Source organism: Lemur catta, chromosome 14, assembly GCF_020740605.2.
Source record: "Lemur catta isolate mLemCat1 chromosome 14, mLemCat1.pri, whole genome shotgun sequence".
Classification (NCBI taxonomy): Eukaryota; Metazoa; Chordata; class Mammalia; order Primates; family Lemuridae; genus Lemur; species Lemur catta.
In genome coordinates, this window is record NC_059141.1 from 67,334,488 (window position 1) to 67,358,422 (window position 23,935).

The window sequence follows — 23,935 nt, forward strand, 5'->3', positions numbered from 1 at the left end:
AGCAGCAAGGGCAGACATTGCAAAGAAGAGGACACTGTGACCACAGCGGTTTCACCCGGTGTGCAGTCAGAGCACCGTCACGGGGAGAGACCTAAACATGCATGCGCTGCTTCTGCTGAGCCACTGCGACCCACACGTCCGGGCACACGGCTGCCCAGAAGGCGTCTGCTACCAGGGGCCTTCCTGAGCCCGGCTGGCTCTCTGGGAAGCTGACAGTGTCAAGATGCACAAAACCCAAGTGCACCATATTGGCCCCTTCCCTGTGCCTCACCAGCCTGAGGGGCAGAGTGCATCCCCACGACTGCCCCCATTCTCAATATGCGTTCGCTGGGCTCTGTGTCCTCAGTCCACACCTGCCATGGTCAGCACCTGTCTTGCTCCTGCCCTCAGAAGACACACTAGTGGCTCCTGTCAGCGATTCTCTACTACGCTCTTGACTCATCAGTCAAATCTGCCCATCAGCCATCAAGCTGAGAGAGGACCCTCACTCACATCATCTTGTCCCCCTCCATTTTTGTCATATATCATAATCCCAACTTGGTTCAGGCACTTAATCTTTCTGAACTTGAGTTTTCTGATCTCTCTTTTGAAGTTTGCTATATACTGTATGTGGCCTTATGGTACAGTGACTTTTTAGGATGCCATGCTGCCAGGGACAGAGGTGTGGCTCCCTCAGTTGCTAGAGCCCTGCAGATAAGACTCGGGGTGAGGAGCCGTTGCTCACCTACTCAGGGAGCCTTAGTAAGGCACCACTTCACCGCGTGCACACAGCGGGCTCAAGGACTCCAGAGCACAGAGATGGAGAGGCATGGCCACAGCGATTCTGAGTGTGATGGTGTTGGTAAGCAACGTCTAGTGACATGGATATGTGAATCACTAGCATCAAATTGGATTTGTGTGTAATTAGTCATAGTAAAAGTGTAAACGTGGGGGCTCTTCTCTGACACATCCACTGCAGGCAGCACTGCGTGGACTTGAGGCTCATCTGCATGTTTGTGAGCCTGGCACGGTGGGCCTGGCACAGTGGGCATGGCATGGTGGGCACAGCACGGGAAAGGGGCACTCCAAGGACGTGGGCATCTATGGGTGGAAGAAGCTGCTATCTCTGCCTGTGATTCCTCTGAGGCATTTTATCTCCAGTCTCACAGAGGCTGGGAAATGAGGGACTTGGGATCTACAGAATGAGGATGACTATACCTAACTCGAAGAGTGAATGAGAAGATCAGGTGAGAAAGATGATTGTGAGAGTATGTTCTAGATTGTTGGCAAATTGCTGAGAAAATGAGGGACATTAGTTACCTCCATTGCAGGAAAACGTCCTAAGTAGAACAGGGCTTCTGATCCCAAACTGGTAAGAACACCAAGACAACTGTCTCTGCTGTATCTGGGCTGTAAATCTTTGAACTTCAGACCTCAGTGAAATTTCATCTCTCACATTTTTTAATGAAGTCAAAATAAATGCAATTACTGAACAGAAGCCAAAGATCATAGGAGGTTAGAAGTGGGGCAAGGATATGGTCAACGCTGTTTGTTTGCATTCCGGCTCTGTTTTCTTGGCGAATATTTCATTAATGAGGCCGCGTGGGGGCAGGGAGGCCCTTCCTCCTGATGGATGTCTGTTGCTGATTAAATCTGAGCTGGGTAGCTCTGTGGTTACTGGGAAACTTGAGACCCTAATGAGGACACAGGCAAGTAGAATGTGAGAGACGAAAACCACAAGATCTTGTAATCCCCAAATGAGAGCTTTTTCCAATATCCAGGCGTTTGCTCTTGAAAGCAAGGTTAGGAATATTCCAGTAAGCACGTATCTTTCTACATTCTATCCCTGGAGCCCATCCTCCAAAGGCCTGGAAGCCCTTACCCTATGGGAGGCCTGTTCTTTCAGCAAAGGCTGGGCTTATAATTAATACTCCAGTTTGTGATGAAATCTGCTACCCATTCCTCATAATAGAGCTAAAGGTATTTGGTAAATCCAATATCAATATCATGGGATTTTCCACAGAATAATCTTAGCTGCTAAAACTAAGAGGGGCATGATATCTGAGCAACACAGAAAATAAGTAACTATCTGGGACCCACTTCGGTAAATTGCAGTTTCTTGGAGAAACCGTCTTGTTAGACCATGAACAATTTCTGCTGGTGTAAGTCCCAATTCACTTTCATTAAGCCCTGTTACGTATTCAGGGTAAATCGTCTTGCTTTCTCCTCCCAGAGGTCTCTGTCAGTACTCAGCTGGGTGTGATGAATGCCCCAGATCACAGAGAAATTCAAAATAAGGCTAACAAATCAGGCTGTGGTCTCTAATGCAAGTACGCTCATGGCTTGAAAATATTTCTGAACTCTCTCTTACTCCCATAATTTCTCTTCAAGGCAGGGGATGGTGTTACTGAAGAAGAAAAACAGAATGAGTTCAGCTAGTATTTGTCCTCAACAGAATTGCAAACGACAAGCTGCTGCCTTCTTGCAAATTGCCCTTCCTCACCCCAGACACAGACACCAATCAGCGGCCGAGCCAGAGACCCTGACTTGCTGTGATTCTAATGGGACAAGGGTGGCCCTTCAATTTTGGAGGCACAGCCGGTGCCTTCTGCTTGCCCAGGCCTCACTGAGCTTTATTTTGGGGATACCCGTACACGGAGGAGTCCTTCAGTGTGTCCGTGGTTTAGCTGCAGGGAAGAGTGCCACGATCTCCCTGGCCGTCCCGCCCAGTGCATCCAGACCTGTGCAGTAGAAGGAGGAGGACATTTTCCCTCCTAACATCACTGAATCTTTTGTTTCTCTGCTTCACCAAGAGACGTCTCAAAGACAACTGTTGCCTTAAATGGGAGCCAGGCAGTGTCCTTAGGTGCGTTTGTCCACTTCAGCCCCTCTGTGCTGCCTTCCACTCCCACTGAAAGGCAGTGCACCACGGCTGCCAAGGGCCCAGGAGTGCCACAGCAGGCTGGACTGTCGTTTGCAGGACAGACATCTAATTCTGGACTGCTGATCTTGCGGATGGGGCATCTGGGTGCTTCCATCCTTCTTTAAGGGCTCTGCTCACAAAATGATCACACAGAATTACGCAGGAAACCAGCTTCTAAAAGTGGCTCTAAACTTTCCTCACTTTTTTTAAGTAAAAGATCTTGGAGTGAACAGATTGAGCGTTAAATCATGCCTATTGGGCTTCTGTGCAGGGAAAGATGAGCAAGTACAAGATACGGTGAAGGACATGTGTGGCTGGCCACCTGGAAGTACGTATGTTAATATTTTGAATTCAGCTCCCTCGAGCAGTGTGTCCAGGTTAGAACTCCTTCTCCTGACTAATATCAGAATGGCCGTCTTTAAGAAATGAGGTGGCTGTGGCACCGGCTAAGAACCACAGCTGGGCTGTCACGGGCTCCGACGTGCGCGCAGCGTTCCCGCCAGGACTCAGCGGAGAAGCGGAGAGCTCGCGCAGAGGGAACACGGCGAGCAGGGCTGCCGCCTCGTTTCACAGTGCCTGCGTTGAAAGAAATGCGGCTTTCAATTAATTACCAATATTGGAAAATCAGTAAGATTCACATAAAAATCCAAACTCACACCCCGTCTTCGGAGATACCCCGCTGTCCTTCCAGCCTGGCGGCCCTGCCGGGGTGGGCGGCCCGTGGACTGTCCTCCGGGCTAGCTGTGCCCCCTGCCAGCCCTCGCTGTGGGCATGGGAGCCTCCGACAGCCCCCGGGCCTGTGCCTCTCACGGCCGCCGTCGCGTAACCTGCACACAGCCCGGCGGGACAACCTGCGCCGTCCAGGAGAGCAGCAGAAACCGGCAAAAATACGTTCTCAGACTGAAACCTCGAGCCAGTGTGAGTCCCCTCTGAATTCTAGTCGCATGTGCTCGTCTTGCAGCGGCTTCCCCTGGAGGCCTGGCGGTGGCCTGTGTCGCCAGGGCTCTGCCCACCTGGAACACGATGGCCTGTGTGCGCATGCGCACGTCCCTTCAGGCCCCAGCCAGCCCGCGGACCGCGCACTGCCCAGGGGACAGCGACCGAGTGCCCCGAGTACTGGCTCTGAGTGTGAGTACTTGTCATGATGTGATTGGGGATCGACAACCCTACTCTGTCCTTAACTCTTGGCTTTAACTTTCGAGAGAAAAACAAATATTCGTTCAGTCCTAATGTTTGGGGAAGTCGTAACATGCTGAAAGTCGGTTTGGAATTATTTAAACTATCCGCCAGACTCTCCCTAGAGAAAAACGAAAACGCAAAGCCCTGAAGGTGTTTGGAAACTTCGGTAATTTGAAATGTCACTTTGTGCATAATCCGTTTTACTTAGGGAATGAAAAAGCTAAATCTGATTAACCCCCTGAAAATTATGCCAGCGCCAAAACCAAATCATTTCTCTCAGATAGTAATTTGGCATTGTTGACTGAAATAGAGGTTTTTAGCTTAAGTTAGTTGGTAATTATTAAATGTTGTGCAATAAGATTCTGGAAAATTTTCCTGTTAGCTTATTTTATCTTTTTTTATTTTTTATTTTTTTTTAAATTTTTGGCAGGGTGTGGAAGGAAGAAGAAACATGGACTGCTCTGAAATAAATGAGTCTGCCCTGGGGCACAGCACACCCCTCCACGATCTCATTAATCATCGGGCTTCACTGGGCAGACAGACTGGCAGCGATGTAACTTGACCCCCATTTCACAGAGGGGGAGGCCGAGGCAGCAAGAGCTTAGGTGGGTTCTGGAGACCACACAGCAAGAGCGTGGAGGTGCCCAGCCCGAGACCCCGGCAGTCTCCACCAGACCCCTCATGCAGAAGCGGGGGACGGACGGCTGCAGGCCACACACAGCAACCCCCAGTGGGAAGACACTGGGCTCCGGTGGGGTTACGGCAGGAACCGCCTCTGAAACATCTCGCTCAGCTCAAGACACTAAGCGCTAAGGCACTTCTCTGAGTCCTGTCTCCTCACCTTTAATAGTTATGGTAACACAGTTACACGTGACCTGGTGCTCACGGAGCACTCACACATGAAGAATCTCTAACACACTGTGGACACTCAGTAACGTTGGTTGTCCCTCTTTGATGTTGAAACTTGCCCACAGGTAGAAAACTATCATCTCCTCTCAATCCTGGACTGAGAAGCCCTGTGTCCACCGTGCACCCCTCAAGAGGCCTGGGGAGGACAGGCAGGGCCAGCTCAGGCCCTCCAAGGCCCTGCGAGGCCTCCAGGATTCCAGCCACATCCTATCACCTGGGGCACTGTCACTCCACCTACAGTGCTGAGAAATCACTGTGATTACAAACATCATCTTCCCCAAGTTCCCCATCAAAAAGCCTTGTTGCTTACATGCTGTGAGCCTCCCAGATTTACAAGTATTTTCTGCCTTTCTAAGGAGGCCTTCCACAGCTCCAGTATTCTTCTGCTACCCATTTACGTAACATTGCCTTGCAAAGAACAGTCACCATCGATCCCAAACTAAGCATGAATTACCTTTCAAAATTATTCATAAAAGTGCATTAGTAATTGTGAATCAATGATATTTGGTGTCAGCTATTAAAAGAGAGATGGGGAAACAGTGACTAGTGTTTCCAACACCCCTCGAGGCTGTCACGTCCTTGCTTAGAGCGTCTCCCGTGCCCCTCCTGAGCTACGAGTCCTCTAAAGGCTGCTCCACAGTGTTCCCTAGCTTTGACAACCTGGCTCCAGGTGTAGATTATTTTTCTTCATCCTCCGTGGAACATGGTGCACAATGTCAGCTGGGTGTTTGTCGTATCTGGAAATGTCTCAGACATGAAAACGTGCTCACTTGTAGTCTCTTTCAGATAGCTCAAATATCTCAGGTTCTTAAGTGCTGTTTTCATGTGTGTTGTGTCTGCTGATTCTTTCTCACAGCTGATAGCTTCCTTACGTAGTTTGTAATTCTTGTCTGAAAGTTCATCTTCCAAGGCATTTACTTATCTGTAGTACCCTGGGTACCCTGGACTGTGCGCAGCTCCGTAGAGACTGGCTTGGCCTTTGCTTCGGCAGGCACCTGCCCATGTTCAGCCTAAGCTGATCTCCCGGGGATGCCCTCACCATGCAGGATATGCACTTGCACTCTATACCACCTCGTAGGGGCAACGGGCTTGTTGCTTTGATACCTTGCAAGGTATCTTTTCTTTGCCTTCCACTTAGAGCCCTGAGTTGACAACAGGCTTCATTATTGCATCTCTGTTTTTCCCTTTATGATCTCCAACTCTGAGCAGGGCATCTTGGTTCCAGCCTTCAGCTTTCTCTAAGTCCTCAACCTCACCTTTCATCCCAGGGAGGGCATTTGAGCCCCTCCCTAAGCCGCCAGGACCTACATCCAGATTCTGCTCCTCTGCCGGCAACCACATGCTGACTTTCCCAGCTGTAAGTTTCCTTTTCGTTTCTGGCTTCTAGGGATTTTTCTTTCTTTCTACTGAGCTCAGCTCTGTGTCTGAAAAGACTTTGTTTTGGTTTCACATATTCAGTATTTTTCTGCTTTTATAACTGGAAAGTACCAGACCGTGGATCCATCCTCTTGTTGGATGAACTAGAACCTTCCCGCGGGGCTCTCGGGACGAGTGGTTTATTTGGCTATTCAGCAAGTGCCTGCAATGTCGAAGATGCTTAGACTTTTGACTGCTGAATAAATCCAAACCTGAGATGTGTCTCATCTTCTCCCCTTGGCAGCCAGGCTTAGGAAAGCCGTGCAATCCCTCCAGGCCTCAGCTTTTGATTGTCAATCCAGACGAACATAATCCCTCCCGTGTCCCCTCACACAAAGAACAGATTGTGAAAATTATTGAAATAATGTTACAAAAGAACTTTAAAAAGTCATAAAGTTACATGAGAGGTCCTGAAGTTGTTTTTTACCAGGAAAAATGGTGCTCTAGTAAGTGATCGACCATTCATTTCTTTTTCACCAGGACACGGAGGAGGACGGGAGAGGACCGAGTCCCCATGGCCTCTGCCAGTGGGAGTCAGGCTCCCGGAGGGACCTCAGCGAGGCAGTCCAGAGAGCCCTGCAACACTCAGCACGCCTCCCTCAGACATAGACCCTGCCCTGCAGTGGTGCGTTCAGACAGTTCCTATAGTCAAGCTCCAACTTCTCCTTTTAAACTCGGCTCTGCTGCTGGGCTGTCTTTGTCCGGTGCTGATGGCCACATGGGTCGCGCTGCAGGGCACCAAGCCGCAGTTTCTCCGACTCCTGGTCAGTACCTAGGAAATGTGTCCAGATGTTGGTTCAATCTGGATGAATATGTGGTGGGTTTTTCGGTGCAGAGAGATTACCATTCACTTGTGTTCCACAACAAAACTCTAGGCAATAAAGAAAGACCAATCAAATTAAAATTGCTGATAAATCAACACTACAAACTGATAAGTGATGATTTACTTCTTTAAGGAGCATTTCTGAATCGTGACGATGCGTTAGAAAATCCTTAGCCCATGACTTTGAACCCAGGGTTCTAAGAAACTTTCTCATCGGGCCCTGTACTTTCTCCCTGCCATATCATTTACCTATGGAGCAGATGCACAAGTGACAGCACAGAGAAGGGAATGTCACAGAGGACGCACACATTCCTGTGTCACAGCCAGAGCTAGAAATAGAACAGAGGCATTTTCACCCTGCCCTGTGGCCAGCAGCCCACACTGCCTCTGCTCAGCGCTGCTTGTCCTCAGCTGTGAAGCGCGGAGAGCACGGCTCCCAGCTGGCCGTGGGCAGGGGCACCTCAGACCAGTGTGGGAGAAGGGCCAGCGTGTGACTGACAGCCAGCGTGCATTAGCTCATCCGTCGGCTCTCACGTACGTGGCATGCACTGCAATTTATGGGAAGGCCAGGGATGGATAGGGAATAGGTGTTCTAGCAAGATCTCAGAGGGTCCTGATGCAGCCAGTCCTTGGGCCAGCCTTAGTGAAACTGAACCAGTTGTGCACAGCTCAGTGAGGAGTGGGCCAGAATCTATTCACTGTTCTTCATCTGGCTTTTTTAAACTATAAAAAATATTTTACAGATTGTCTCTCATCAGAGCATATCAAAGTGCCTGTTACTATTGTTTATATAGCCACAGAATATCTCATAATATATTTTAGCCAGCCCCATGGAGATAAATATTTAGGTTGTTTCTAAATGTGTGCTAGATTTAAAAGAGTGGGAGGGAGAGCAGCGATAGTCTATACATAAATTATTACACGCACGTGTCGAGTGTATCTTTAGGGAGATTCTTACAAGTGGAATTTTGAAGACAAATGACATACGCTATTTATAATTTTGATATATGTTTCCAAACTATCCTCCATAGAAACTGCACCTGATCATCTAGTTTTTAAACAATATCTATGTACTACTTACTATGAATAATAATATATTGTTACAATTTCCTTCCTTTTCCGTTCTTTTTGCTAAGTATTTCTTTAATGGCCGTCTTGCACTGGACGGGGCCATGTGAGCAATGCTGGATAGAGCAGACACATTTTGCCATTAAGATTATGTGGGCCTTTTTCATATTGACAAGTTCCCTTGTATTTCACATTTTCTGAATCTATTTTCTAAGTCACAGTGAGTGTTAAATTCTGTCAGATGTTTTCCCTGCATCTATTGGGATAATTATATGTTTTTCTTTTATTCTGTTAATATGGTGAATTATGCTGATTGATTTTTAATTACTAAACCAGCCCACAATCCTGGAATAAACCCTACTTGATCATGACAATCACATGTTTTAAGTACTGTTGGACTTGTTTTGTTCAATTTTGCTAAGAATTTTGTGTCTATGTTCTTAAGGGACATTGAAGTTTCCTTTTCTTGTAATATCTTTGTTTGGTTTTGGTTTCAGGATTATACGGGCCTCAACAATTTTCAAATTGTTCCCACATTAATTTTCTAAAAATGTTTGTGTAAGATTGGTATTTTTTCTTAAATGTTTGATAGAATTTATCAATGAATTTATCTAGACTCAAAGATTTCTTTGTAGACTTTTTTTAGTGACAAATTCTATTCCTTTAATATTTATAGGAGTATTCAGATTTCTTATTTCATCTCTTCTCAGTTTTGGTAACTTGTATTTTTTAAAAGAATTTGTCTATTTTATCAAGTTATCAAATTTAATGGTATAGTATTATTCATTAAGTTTTCTTATTTTCCTTTTGATGTTTTCAAGGTTTATTGTGATAGCCTTTTATTTTTCCTAATATTGGTGATTTATGTGCTCTCTTTTTTTGTCAGGAATGTACCAATTTTATTGATTCTGTCAAAGGACAAATTTTGGCTTTGTTGATTTTCTCTATTGTATGCCCACTTCATATTTCTCTGATTTCTGCTATTTATTATTTTCTTCATTCTACCACTTTGGCTTTATGTTGCTCTTCTCCTTTTTCTAGCTTGGTAAAGTAGAAGTTTAGATAATTGGTTTTATAGCTTTCTTCTTTTCTAATATAAACATTTAAAGCTATAAGTTTCCCTCCAGTCACTGCTCTTGCTGTATCCCACAATTTTATATTTTATTTTCATTGTTATAAAAGTTAATTTTATAATTTTCCTTATTATTTCTTCTTTAATCCATGATTTATTTAGAATAATGTTGTTTAATTATTAAGTATTCAGAGCTTTTCCAAATTTTTTTCTATCTAATTTAATTCTGTTGTGGTCAGATATTTTTGTTATTTCCATTCTTATAAATGTATTCTTACTTGTGGCCCAACAAACAGTCTCTCTTAATGAATGTTCCATCTTTGATATAAAAGAATATATATTTGCAATTGTTGCATTTGTTATCCTATAAAAGCCCATTAAGTCAATTGTATTGATTGTGTTTTTCAGGTTGTTCAAAATATCCTTAATGAAAATTTGTCTTTTTGCTTTTTCAATTACTAAGAGTACAATGTTGGAAAACCTCAACTATTACTGTGAATTTGTCTATTACTCTCTTAATTCTTTTGGTTTTGCTTCATGTATTTTTGAAACTTGTATTAGGTACATAAGCATTAATAATTAATTAATAATCTTCCTGACAGATTAATAATTTTAGTATTCTAAGATATCCCTCATGGGAAGTGTGTCCAGATGGTAGAGTAAGGGTCTCCTAAAATATGTTCTTCCTAAAAGCAACTACAATATTAGCAAACTATGTCAAATTTAACTTTTTTAGAACCTTGGAAATTAACCAAAGACTTGAAACTACTCAAGGAGCATTTATTCAAGGAAAAAGGTCTGAATCTCAATAAAAACAGCAAGCTTTGGGACATTTTAATTGTCCTTATTCCCATCCTCCTATATTCAGGTTTGTGGTGTCTTCAAAAACCAGAAGACATGGGATCATGGTAGATGTGAAACACAGGAGAAGGAAAAGATGGTTTTGAAGTTCCCCAAAAATGCCCATTCTGAGAGAATTGTTACAATTTGACCTGTCTGGCAGCACCCTGAAAAAATCCCAATAACAGGGCATGTCTTTATTTGACTTGACTTAGGGCTTGTTCAGAGAGTAGAATCCTATCCGCAGGGCATTTGTTGAAAAAAAATAGTTGCAATTGTTTAACACTCAAGCTGTGTGAGGTAGGAATAGATTAATTCCTCTTGGGCAAACCACAAAGCTAGACAAAATATTTGAAAAGAAAATCTGGTGGATGAGATGTCCATAAGTGGCTTTAAAAAGCTCAGTCTAGAAGGCCCTGTGCACGGACAGGGCTATCTGCGTGCCCGGGGAAGACCTGAAAAGGACCGAATCTCTTCCCTCTGGCTGACCTTGGGCGCCGTGCAATCAAGAAGGGAAGGCCTAAGAAAAGTAATTAACTGCTGGAGCTCTGAAGACACGCCCAGCATACCCTGGCAAAGGGTGGAAGACTTAATTGATTCAAGACATTTAAGGAAAGCTATGTCCAATCATTAGCTGACCAATATGTTAACTGTGTGGAGATTTCAGTCTCCACACATGGAATACAGACTTTCCAGAAAAATCACTAAACAAGCAAACAGCATCAACAACAGCAAACAGCAACAACAAACGCAAGGGGAGGGGGCGTGACCTGATTTGCAAAGTTGCCATGTTGTATTACTTAAAATTAGTCAAATTCAATGGTATTAGGTACATTCACATTGTTGTACAACCTTTACCACCATCCATCTCCAGAACTATTTCATCTTCCCAAACTCAAACTATATGGTTTTCAGTTAGCATACTAATTATAATCCCTAGGACAACACTAAGAAAATAACTCAATGAAATATATTAAAATAAAATATTAATATGAGACTAAAAATGACATAATAGAAAAATATCTACTAAACACAAAAGAAGGTAGTAATGGAGGAATAGAGAAACAGACAAAAAGATATACAACACAGATAGTAAAATGTCACATAAATCCTAATTTATCAGTAATTACATAAGCATAAATAGTTTGGAAATTTCAATTAAAAGGCAGAAATTGACAAAATAGATTTTTTAAAAGTACATAAGCCAACTGTATACTGTCTAGAAGAAACATGCTTTAGGTTCAAAAACCGAAAAAGGCTGAAAATAAATGTATGGGAAGTGTTATCCTATGTGAACAGTAATCAAAGAGAGCTAGAGTGGCTACACCAATAACAGATTAAATAAACGTTAAGACAACAATTGTTACTAAGGAGAAAGAAGGGCATTTTGTAACTATAAAAGTGTCAATCCATCAAGAAGATATAAAAATCATAAACATATGTGCACCTAACAACCGAACCCCCAAATACATGAAGCAAAACCTAAAACAACTGAAGGGAGAGCTAGACAGTTCAACAGCACTCGATAGAGACACTGACTCTCCACTTTCAGTAGCGGACACACCGTGAGCAGATCAACAAGGAAACAGAAGATGTCAACAACACTGCAAACCAATGAGATGTATCAGATACCAACAGACTACCCACCAAGGAAAGGCAGAATGTATATTCTCAAATCCACATGGAACATTCTTCAGGATAGACCATACGTTAGGCCATAAAAAAGCCTCGGTAATTACTAAAGGATGAAATTATATAAAGTAGGTTCTACAGTCACAATGTAAATACAACTAGAAATTAATAACAAAAGGAAATTTGATAAATTCACAATAATGTGGTATTTAAATGACACTTTCCTGAATAACCAATGGATCAAAGGAGGAATCACAGAGAAATTAGAAGATACATTGAGATGAATGAAAATGAAAATACAATATATCCCCAAAACTGATAAGATGAAACTGAAACAAACCTTAGAAATCTCAATTCAATAATCTGACCTTCCACCTTAAGAAATCAGAAGAGTAAATTAAACCTAAAAAAAAGAAGAAAGAAAACAACAAAGATTAGAGTGAAAATAAATGAAATAGAGAATAGAAAATCATTAGGGAAAATCGATGGAATCAAAAGTTGACTCTTTTAATGAAAAGATCAATAAAATGGAGAGAACATTAGTTATACTGACCAAGATTAAAAGAGAGAAGACAAATTACCAATTCCAGGAGTGAAAGACAGAACATCACTACCAGCCGTACAGAAACTTTAAAGACCATAAAGATTATACTGTGACAACTCTATGCCAATAAATTAGATAACCTTAGTAAAATAGTAAAATCTGAGCAAGATACACACTACTGAAAATGACTCTAGAAGAAATAGCATATATAAATAGCTCCTTAACATGTAAAGAGATAGAATTAGGAATTAACCAATTTTCCCCCAAAGCCAAAAACCAGAGGTTTTCACTAGGGAATTTTACCAAACATCTAAAGAATTAATCACAATCCTTCACAAATTCTTCCAAAATATATGAGGAGCATATGCTTTCTAACTCATTCTATGAGGCCAGTATTACCTGGATATTGACCAAGACCAAGAAATCAAAAGAAGAGAAAACTATAGACCAATATATGTTATGATTATAGGCACAACAACCCTCAACAAAATACTGGCTAGCCAAATCTAGTAACACATAAAGAGAATGGCACACCATGATCAAGTGGGACTTATACATGAAATGCAAGGTGTCTTTGATGTATGAAAAATCAACCAATGTAATCTCAATAGAATAAAGAACAAAACCCAAATGATTTATGTCAACAAACACAGAAAAAGCATTTGACACATTTAAACACCCTTTCATGATTAAAAAAAAAAAAAACACTCTACAAACTAAACTGAGAATAGAAGGATAGTTCCTCCTTCTGAAAAAGGGTGTCTATGCAAACCCCACAGCTAACATAACACTTAGTGGCGAAAGACAGGCTGTTTTTTCCCTAAGATCAGGAGTAAAACAAGGATGTTCTGGTCATGGCAATTAGGCGAGAAAATGAAATAAAATGCACCCAGATGGGAAAGGAGAAGTTAAAGTATCTCCATTTGCAAATGACATGATCTTGTATACATAGAATACTAAGAATTCCACACAAAAACTATTAGAATTAATAGACAAATTCATCAAAGTTGCAGGATACAAGATCAGAATACAAAAATTAATTGATTTTTATATACCAGCAGTGGAAAGTCTCAAAATGAAAAGAATTCAGTTGGCCCTAGTGGACACTGCATATGGAGAAAAGGAGAATGAAGGAAGCTTACAGGAAGAGAAGCTAACGGCAAGAGAGAGGGCCATCAGAAAAGTGGAGGAGCACCAGGTTAGTCCTTGTGAAACTATGATGCACAGGCATGGACTCTCAGCCACGGTTCTTGCCCACAGCCCTTTTTATTTCCTACAACAATAAACATTTCTCTTGTTAAATTATTTGTCCATGGTTCCTGAAGCAGCTTCAAAACAGCTTCAGAGCAAAAAAGGAGAAAGACAGCCTTTTGTTATAATATTGGGCTGCTTCAGGCCTCAGAAACGGCCTCAGGAGACAGAATCTCTCCCTCCCTTCTCTCTCTCTCTGCCCCCCTGCTGCCCTCCTTTCACCTGCTGCTTTTTCTCCCCAAGGCAGGCCATAGGAACTGAAAATACAACCTCCCCCTGCCTTTCTGTCTAAGAGCTGCCCATAAGGAAACTCTCTGACTCACCTTGTCCGATCGTGGGTCATAAGACCCCCATTTCGGAAGGGGTCCTGCTCCACACCCAGGAGGAGAGAACGCTGCACAGAAAGGTCAAGAGGCACCTCAGCAGCTGGGCCTTGCTGGCTTTCCCCACTCTGTCCCTGTTGGATCACACCCTTTTCGTCAAGCCATTTCTACACAAGTCGTCCATGCCAGTCATGCCTGTCAATGAAGTCTCCATAAAAGGCCCAAGAACATAGGATACGGAGAGTTTCTGGATGGGTGAACTCATGGAGGCTCACAGGAAGGTGAACAAGGGCTCATTCATGCGCCAGAGGGCACACCCCAACTCCATGAAAAGGAAAGCTTCTGTCCTGGGGACCCTTGAAGACCATGCCTCATGTATCTCGTCATCTGGCTGCTTATTTTAATCCTTCAAAATGTCCTTTATAATAAATCAGTAAACCTAAGTAAATGTTTCCCTTAGTTTTATGAGCCACTCTAGCAAATTAATTGAGCCTAAAGAGGAGGTCATGGGAAGCCTGATGCCAGTCAATCGGAAGTTCCGGAGGCCTGGGCTTGAGACCGGCATCTGAAGAGAGGGCAGTCTTGTGGGACTGAGCCCTCAAGCTGCGGGAGCCGACCCTACCTCCAGGTAGGTACGTCAGCATTGCACTGGACTAGAGGACACCCAGCAGGTGCCTGCTACAGAACTGATTGCTTGCTTGCTGGTGGGGAGAAATCCCCACACATTTTGTCCCAGAAGCTTCTGTGCTGACTGTCGTGGTGTGAAAGCAGAGGAATATGGTTTGCTTTTTCTACATAGTTCTGCATTGCAAAATCCACGTGTCACCTGCAATCCTGGTCTAGGGTAAAAGTGAGTCTGCATTTACAAAAGTAAACCATTCCTCTCTGTCTCTGGTTCCTACTGCCAGCTACACATCCCCTGAGCCCATTTCTAAACATTTCTGAGGGTATCTGAAATGTGGTTTTAGCACATCTAAGTGCCAACATAGTGCTTGGTCATTTTTATCTTTTTGAACTGTTCCAGCTCTTTCTGGTAAGGTCTTTCACGATACACAATAAACATTTGTAAGTCCCCCAAACCTGCCTTACAATTATAGGTACAAATGTCCTCCCCAGTCGGTGTTAAATGACTGCCAAGATAACCATTTTCATTGCTTTCCAATGTGCAGGAAATGCCCTCTGCTGTGCTGAAGCTCTGGGTTTTTTCACACTAGACCCTGTCACTGTGCACCTGCAGACCTGCTTACAGATGGGCCGGATGGGCTGCCGTGCGCGTGCTCTTAGGATGCGCTGAGAAACCAGTGAGAGCTGGGAGTTTGGTGGTGGCTTCCTCTCCCTCTGAGACTTCTGTATGAAAGCATCTCTTTAATGTCTCTTTTACTCAGGCCATCCTCTCTTTAGAGGACACAATGAAGCCCATATGGGAGTTGTCCTGAAGGGTAAGTAATAACGGCTAGCACGTACATGTTAAGCCCTCACTATGTGCCAGGCATATAAATAAACTTACTTGACTTTCAAAATTATGTAATGGGGCAGACTCTATAATTACCTCCATCAATTGATATGATCATTTGACTTTCCCTCTTAAGCTTATTGACGTGGTAGATTATATTGCTTGACTTTTTCATGTTAAACATTCTAGGGTATATACAACTTTGTCATGGTTAAAGAATTCTTTTTTACTTTAACATGTTTTGGTAGTTTTTGGTTTTTGAAGAATTTGTTCATTTCTTGTAAGCCATCATGTTACAAGCATAGAAGGGTCTGAAGTAGTATTTTATTGTCTTTCCAATGACTTCAGGGTCTGTAGAAATAGTCTCAGTTTTTGTCCTGATATTGATGATTTGTGTTTTCTCTTTTTGTTTTTGTCAGTATTACTGAAGGTCTATTTATTTTATTATTATCTTTGAAGAGCCAGCCTATTGTTTCACTGATATTCTCTATTGTTTTTCTTATTTCAATTGCATTGATTTCTGCTCTTATTTTCATTATTTTCTCCATTTATTTGCATTGGACTTATGTTGCTCCTTCTCTGGTTTCTTGAGATAGAAACTTAGATGTAAGATTTCCTTCATTTCTAATGTAAGCACTTAGTGCTATACATTTCCCTCTCAGCACTGCTTTGATTGCATCCCACATACTTTGCGACTTTGTGTTTTCCTTTTTGTTCAGTTATATGCATTTTTTATTTCCCTTGAGACTTCTTTGACCCATATGATTATCTAGGAATGTATTGCTGAATTTCCATGTTTAGAGATTTTCCTGTTGTCTTTCTGTTCTTTATTTCTACTTTGATTTCATTATCATCAGACAGAACACTCTCTCTCTGATTTTATCTGCTTTAAGTTTGCTGAGGTTTATTTTCTGAGCCAGGATATGATATATTTTGGTGAACATTTCATAGGCCCTTGAAAAAAATGTGTATGCTGCTGTTCTTGTTAGGAGTGTGCTGTGTACCTCCCTTGGTTGTTTGCTTGACTGAGTTGTTCATATCATCTATATGCTTATTGATTTTTCATCTTGCTGAGAAGGAGATGTTGAAGTACCTAACTTTAAGTGTTAGGTAAATAATTTAGTTTATTTCCCCTTTGAGTTCTATTGGGTTTTCTTTCATATATTTTGGGGCTTTGTTGTTTAATGCATACATGTTCAGGATTGTCACGTCTTCCTGGTGGATTAATCTTTTATCACTATGTGATATTCCTCTTCATCTCTAGTAATTTTTTTCTTTTTCTCTAAAGGCTATTTTACTAAATATTAATATAAACACTTCGGATTTTTAAAAAATTAATGTTTGTATGATATATCTCTTTTATCCTACTATTTTCAACCTACCTATGTTATTAAATTTTAAGTGAGTTTCTATTAAGTAGCACATAGTTGGGTGATGTTGCTTGGTCCACTGTGGCCAACTGTGTTTTGATTGGTATATTTAGACCATTTACATCTCAGATAATTATTGAAATGTTAACACTTAGGTCTGTCATTTTATTTTTTGTTTTCTATTTGTTCCCTCAAGTTCTTGTCTACCTTTTCTTGCCTGTGGATTGCTTCAACGTTTTCAGGATTCCATCTTGAGTTATCTATAATAATTTTCAGTGTAACTTTGTGTAGTTTTTGTAGTGGTTTCTCTTGGAATTATAACATTTACATGCGAGTTATAACAGTCTACTATATCATCTCACCACTTCAAATAAAATGTGGAATGGAACCTCGACTGACATTTAGGTCCCTTTATCTTCCCACTGTAACTTAGGTATCAGATGGTGACTTATAACTTTTGTTTTAGTCATCAAATGTGATTTATAAGAAAAAGATAGTCTATAGTATGTGCCCACATTCCTGCCTTTCCTGTCATTCCTTCTTCTTTCCTCATGCACCAAGATTCCTTTTTTAATAATTTCCTTTCCAATGGAAGAACTTTCTTTAGCCAGTTTTTATAGTTAGATCTGTTAACAAAAATTCTTTCAGTTTTTCTCCATCTGAGAATGTTTTTATTTACTCTTTATTCCTGAGGGATAGTTTTGCTAATATAGAATTTTTTGTTGATATTTCTTTTCTTTAAGAATGTGGGAGACATTTGGCACTTTCTTCTGTACTCTGTCATTTCAATTGGTGTTTTCCTGTATGTAATGTGTTACCTTTTTCTGGCTGCTTTCAAGATTTTTTTCTTTATGCTTGGTTTTCAAGATAAATTATGGTATATCTTGGCATAGATTTCTTTGGGTTTATCCTATTTCAAGTTTGCATAGCTTCTTGGATCTGTATGTTTGTGTCTTTCACCAAATACTTTTTCAGACCTACTCGCACCTTCTTGCACTTCAATGATACAAATATTTGATCTTTTATTATTGTCCTATAGGCCTCGGAGATTCTGGTCTTTTTCTTCCAGCCTATTTTCTCTCTCTCTTGTTCAGACTGGGTAAATTCTATTGTCCTGTTCTCAAATTCGTTAGTTCTTTACTCTGTCATATCCACTATTGAGCCCATTCCACAAGTTATTTTTTAAATTTCTTATTATAATTTTCAATTTATGTATTTTTATAATATATAAATATATAATTTATGTATTTTTATAATGTATAAATTTTTCATTTTAGCAGGTAGTCATGCCATTTAGGTTAGCACCCAGGTCCTAGCCTACTTTTGTGAGCTGCAGGTCCAATGGCAGTTTAATGTTTAGGGCCAATGAGGACTATTTTGGTCTGCTCGGTTATCTGTGTCCCCAGGGCTCTTGCTGGTCCCTGTAGATGCTGCTTGAGAAAGTGGAAGGGCCTTTCCCTATGCCAGCCCCTGGGAGTCTCTTGGAAGGGAGAAACATGGCAGGATTTCCTACCATTGCCCCCTTCCCCGGTATTTCTGGCAGGAGGAGGAGGGTCTCAGGCCTGCAGGAACAAACGCTTCCTGGGCCAGGCTGCTTGCTGTGTCTGGGCCCCTTGCCTACCTGCCCATTGTCTCTGGGTATGGGAGACTGAGAGTCTCAGGCCCTCAGATATAAAAAGGCTTCCTGAACCGGATGCTTGCTGTGCCTGTGTACCTTTCTTCAGGTCAGTCTGTCAACTCAGTGTCTCTGGCTGGGGAAGGAGCTTCCTCCCACAGTGATAAAGAGGCTTACTGAGCGGCCGCCTGCGGTAGCCAGGTCTCTCACGCGGCCTTGCCCTCCAGCAGCCGCAGGATCTCCGGTGGAAAGAAGAGCCTCAGGAAAGGAGAGGCCTCCCGTGACCATTGATTTCTGACAAGGATCCGAATCAATCTTCCTTGCCAGTAGCATTGTGCTCACCTCATACTGCTAGAAGGACTCCCGGTAGATCTGTAGGAGTCACTAATTTGCAGTGAAAATTGACTCTTAAAGGTAACCAAGGGCAGATTTTTGGTCTGTGCAAGACAATGTAGACTTTTCTCTTCCTGTTTCTCCCTGCTAAACACAACTATAAGGTTCAAGAGACAGCCAGATGAGACTCTGAAAGATGGAAGAGAAGGCAACCTGGTTTGGGACCCAAGCCCAGAGGAGCAGCCCAGCACGGGGCATCCTGCCTCCTCCACTGAAGTGAGGCACCACAAGAACGGAAGAATAGGCACCACATGTACTCGCCATCAAACTGGTACTGACTGATCAACACTAAGGTGCTCACACGGTAGTAATATTCTTTAGGGGTAGGAGGACTGGGGGTGGGTAAACTCACAAGTAATGGACGTGGTGAGTGTTGTAGGGGGGAAGGGCACATCTCAAATCATGATTGGGATGTGGCAAAGTCATAACATGTAACCAAAATGTTTGTACCCCCATAATTTCCTGAAATAATAAAAAATAAATAAATAAAAATTTATAAAAAGCTGATATGGAAATATCAAAAAAAAAAGAGTCAATTTTCATTTCTACTTTGAATTTTTCTGATGGTTTCCTTATGGTTTTCTTCCACCACCAATGTTTTCCTTTCCTTCTCCTCTGGCTTTTGTGTCAGTTGAGAGATTTGCTGAGGTTTCTTGACTTTTTATAAGATACGCTATTATTTGGGTTTTGTTAAACACACAGAGTTCTGCAGGGCTTGGGTATTCTAAACATAGAAATGCATTAGGCTACTTTTTATGTTATCACTGGTCATAACTGTCACACAAGTATCTTGTGTGAATGTTTATAAATTATAGCATGGATGTAAAACCACAACATAAAATAATTTCAACTCAAGCTTGAAGGCTTTATAGACCTTTCCTTATAACCCTCTGGACACAAAAAGAATTCCAACTATCAAAACTCTTATGGCAGATTCTCACTTACCCTCTCACTTTACCATCTTGTATCTCTCAATGCTTCATCAGTACCTTGACCTACAAGCCACATGATCGTGGGTTTTTTTTTTGTAGACAGAGTCTCAGTCTGTCACCCAGGCTAGAGTGCCATGGCTTCAGCCCAGCTCACTGAAACCTCAAACTCCTGGGCTCAGGGGATCCTCCTGCTTCACCCTCCTGAGTAGCTGGGGCTACAGGCGCTCACCACCACACCCAGCTAATTTTTCTCCTTTTAGTAGAGATGGGGTCTCGCTCTTGCTCAGGCTGGTCTCGAACTCCTGAGCTCAAGGGAGCCTCCCCCCTCAGCCTCCCAGAGTGCTAGGATTACAGGCGCGTGCCACCGCGCCTGGCCAAGCCACGTGATCTTGAAATCAAGAACAGATCTAGGGCCACCTATTATGGATCCTCTAAAAATAATTACTTTGCAGACAAATTTTGAGAGGGAAAGTTTCTGTGACCCCTGTTCTAGTGTTGTACTTGCCAGGGGAGACTACACAGGAGGACCTGTTAAGAGAAGCAAATTCTACTTTTTCTTGAAGAAAGAAATACAAGTTTACTAATGCTTCATGGGTTGGCAGGGCATCCTCTCTCAGTCTGTAAGACAGTCCCGTGTCACCTGCGGCACCTGGGCCTTCCGAGGTAAGCCGGGGCGTGTGGGGGGCCACATGGGGCTGGGGGCCACACGGGGCAGGGTCCACACTGGGTGGGGGTCCACACAGGGCGGGGTCCACACGGGGCGGGGTCCACAGTTGTGCTCACGTCATTCACAGGCTCTCAGCCCTGGTCTGACGTCGAGCTCATGTGAGCTTGCTTCAAAGTGTTAGAGTGTATTTTTTAAAATATAAACTCATTGTTCTCATACAAATATAAAATAAACACATATCAAAGATTTTTGTTTAACTCGTAAGTTAATGAGGACCATCAGTGAGATGTTAGAAGTGGTTCAAAGGAGAATTCAAAGAACACACATAGATAGGCCATCAAGAAAATTTGCTGAAACAAATTTACAGTTGGATGCAGCCCTAGTCCACAGGGCAATAATAAATTACATTTCACTGGACATAACCATTGGCATTTCTGTAGAATAGAACCCTTTGTATCCTTACCAGCTTTTTATGGCTCACAGATTTGTAAAACAGTGAGATGGACGTGAAATGTTGCTCTAGGCAAGACACTTGATAATCTGTTCTTGCCCGTTTCAAAGTTTTTCACAATTTTTCCTGGCAAGTAGAATTACATATTAAATTATCTGGTTCTAAATGAACTGATGCTTATGAGGATAAAAACCTTGTGCACTGGAGATGCCAAACAAGCAACAAGAAAATGTCAGAGCTGACATTTCTTGTACTGCTCAGAAGAGCTCCTTATCAGCCACACTAGGAAGCGGGACCATAAAGATGTACTTCTAAGTGACATAAAAGCTAGCCAAAAATTCATTTACAGTCATCAAGAAGTGGATTTGAATATGACTGACATGTGCTGTCATTAGCAATAACCTTCTAACCAAGTGTGTATTGGTCTTGAGATAAAGCCATCACGAGACATTAAGAAAGACTTGTCTCTCACCTCATTATTTTCTATTTTATATATGCTTTATGTTGGAGTATAATTTATAAATTTACAAATAATAGGAGTGTATGTTCCAAACTGGTTTTTATTGCTATTGATGAGGGACCGTAAGTCTGGAGACCATGGATCTAAATGGCCATGGCAGCCTAGCACAGAAAAGCAAGCATTTTAGAAGAAATAAAAGTCTCCACAGCCTTCAGAGAAGAGACTCAGACTGAGCGGAGTGGGAGCAAGGGAAGAAGCAATGATGCTGCTTCCTGGCCCAGCCTGTGCTGCCAGCTGTGTTCCAGGTGGTACTTCTGGGTTTCTGCGTGCAGTGCAATGCTTTCCTCTGGAGAGAATTCCAGCTGCCTCTGGGAACCTTTACTACTGTGACCTGGTGTGATGGCTAATTTTATGTGTCAACTTAGAGGGTACTTTTGGATGAGGTTAACATTTAAACCTGTAAACTTTCGGTAAAGCAGACTGCCCTTTGTCACGTGGGCTGCCCTGGTCCAATCAGCTGAAATCTAAATAGAAGGAAAACTGGCCTCCCCAAGCAGGTGGGGTCTCCAGCGGACGGCCTGCAGGCTGCACCTGCACTGCGGCTCTCCTGGGGCTCCAGGTTGCTGCCCCACTCTGCAGATTTGGGATTTGTCAGCCTCCATAATTGCATGAGCCAATTGCTAATAATAGTATATAACTACACACACACACACACACACACACACACACACACACACACACACACGCACGCACACACATGTCAGTTCCGTTTCTCTGGAGAACCCTGGCTTACGCACCTGGTCCAGGAGGTGGAGAGTAGCACGTAATGACTATCGGGCAGGCTCAGAGCCTGACTGCCCATGTTTGCATCCTGGCTCTGTCATAGATCAGTTCTGCATGTCCTAGGGCAAGCCAGATCACTTCTCTTTGCCTCAGTTTCCTTAACTGTAAGTTGGGAATGACAACAGTACCCTATTTCGTGGGGCTGTTGTGAAGATGAAATTAGTTAATTAATAAAAAGTCCTATTGCTACTCAGGAGGCTGAGGCAGGAGAATTGCTTGAGCCCAGGAGGTTGAGGCTGCAGTGAGCTATGATTGTGCCGCCGCACTGCAGCCTGGGTGACAGAACAAGACCTCTTCTCTAAAAAAATAAAAATTTAAAAAGACATATTATAATATCCTTCACATATAGTTAGTACATAAAATATATTAGCTTTTGTGATTGTAATGACATTTCCCCAAAATTTCATTTTATAATGAAATTTTAGTCACTACTAAAAATGCATGCAAACCACTGGAACAAACCATTTTTTCAGGCAGTAGTTTTTATTTTATGCTTACTACTAACCAATCTTGCAAGTATTCTGTGGCCAACACAAGAGCTTGCGGCTCCAACCACCCAGAGTCACAAGTATTTCATGTTCATGATTTAACCCAGCCAGCTAGCCAAAAAGATTCCTTAGCCACACTACTCAGAATTAGAATTTGAAAGTCCTCCACATGGTGATATTCCTGACAGTGGGTGTCCCTTTGCAAGTCATCTTAAGAGCAATGCCTGTCCAATAATGAGGACACCGCTTCAGCTCAGCATGGGCAGGACCCACGCCTGCTTTCTGGCTTCCTGCAGTCTAACGAGGGCTGAGAACACACACCTAGTTGCCACAGCAGATGACGAGTGAGCATATAAAGGTACATAGCTCTTTGTGTTCCAAAATGACTGAATAAATTAAAGAAACTAGCAAGTGGCTTATCGAGCACTGATTCTGTCCCAGGCTCTAGGCAAAGTGGTAAAAGCCCTCTATCCTGTATGCAACCAAGACTTCAACTTGTAACTGCTGGCAGCTGGTTTCATTTTACTCCAAACCGACTTCACTCCATTCTCTCTAAGAGGGCCATTATATTTCTCCTTCAAAGCTTGCCCTCCCATTTCACCTGGCTCGCCCTGAATTAATCCAACCTGTGTTAATGATGCCCAAATTCTCTATGCAGGAACTGCTTGTTTGCATGGTATCAGTTTCATGCATCCCTTGGATTTTCTCCTACAATGTGCCTCAACTTGTCCACCTGATTGTGATCTTCATAAGGGCAGGGATGGGAACATCTGGATGCTTAATGTTTGCTATTGAACCAGCTAGCTGATGGGGGGTGGCACTGGCACCTTAAATGTCCGTAGGCAAAGTATTTGTTTCTGTACCTAGGAAGTGAGGGTTTGAAGTTTCTGTAAGAGAATAGGCATCTTGAAAGAATATCTTATTCATAATCCCTGTTAATAAAAACCAGCCACTGTGTCAATGGCATTCATGATTCACATATTGGTACTGGTGAAAACCCAGGCACACGTTCCACTGAGAGGGACTTGCCAAGATCACAGCAAGATTTGCACCAGTTTTTATCAATTGGCCAGAAACACAGGATAGAATACGGTTCTTGTTGTAAGTGACACACACAGCGTTCACTTTCACAGAGTCCTTTTCCAGATAGTCAAAATAAACTGGAGACACTCAGAATAAAATGATGCAGGGAATAGTGGCGAAGTAGGTGGTTCCTTCAGGGAGAAGGTTCAGTTGTCTTCGAAAATGCGCTGGGAGGAAACCCTCTTGGCACGGTTCTAGACCAGACACTAAAAATTGTGGTC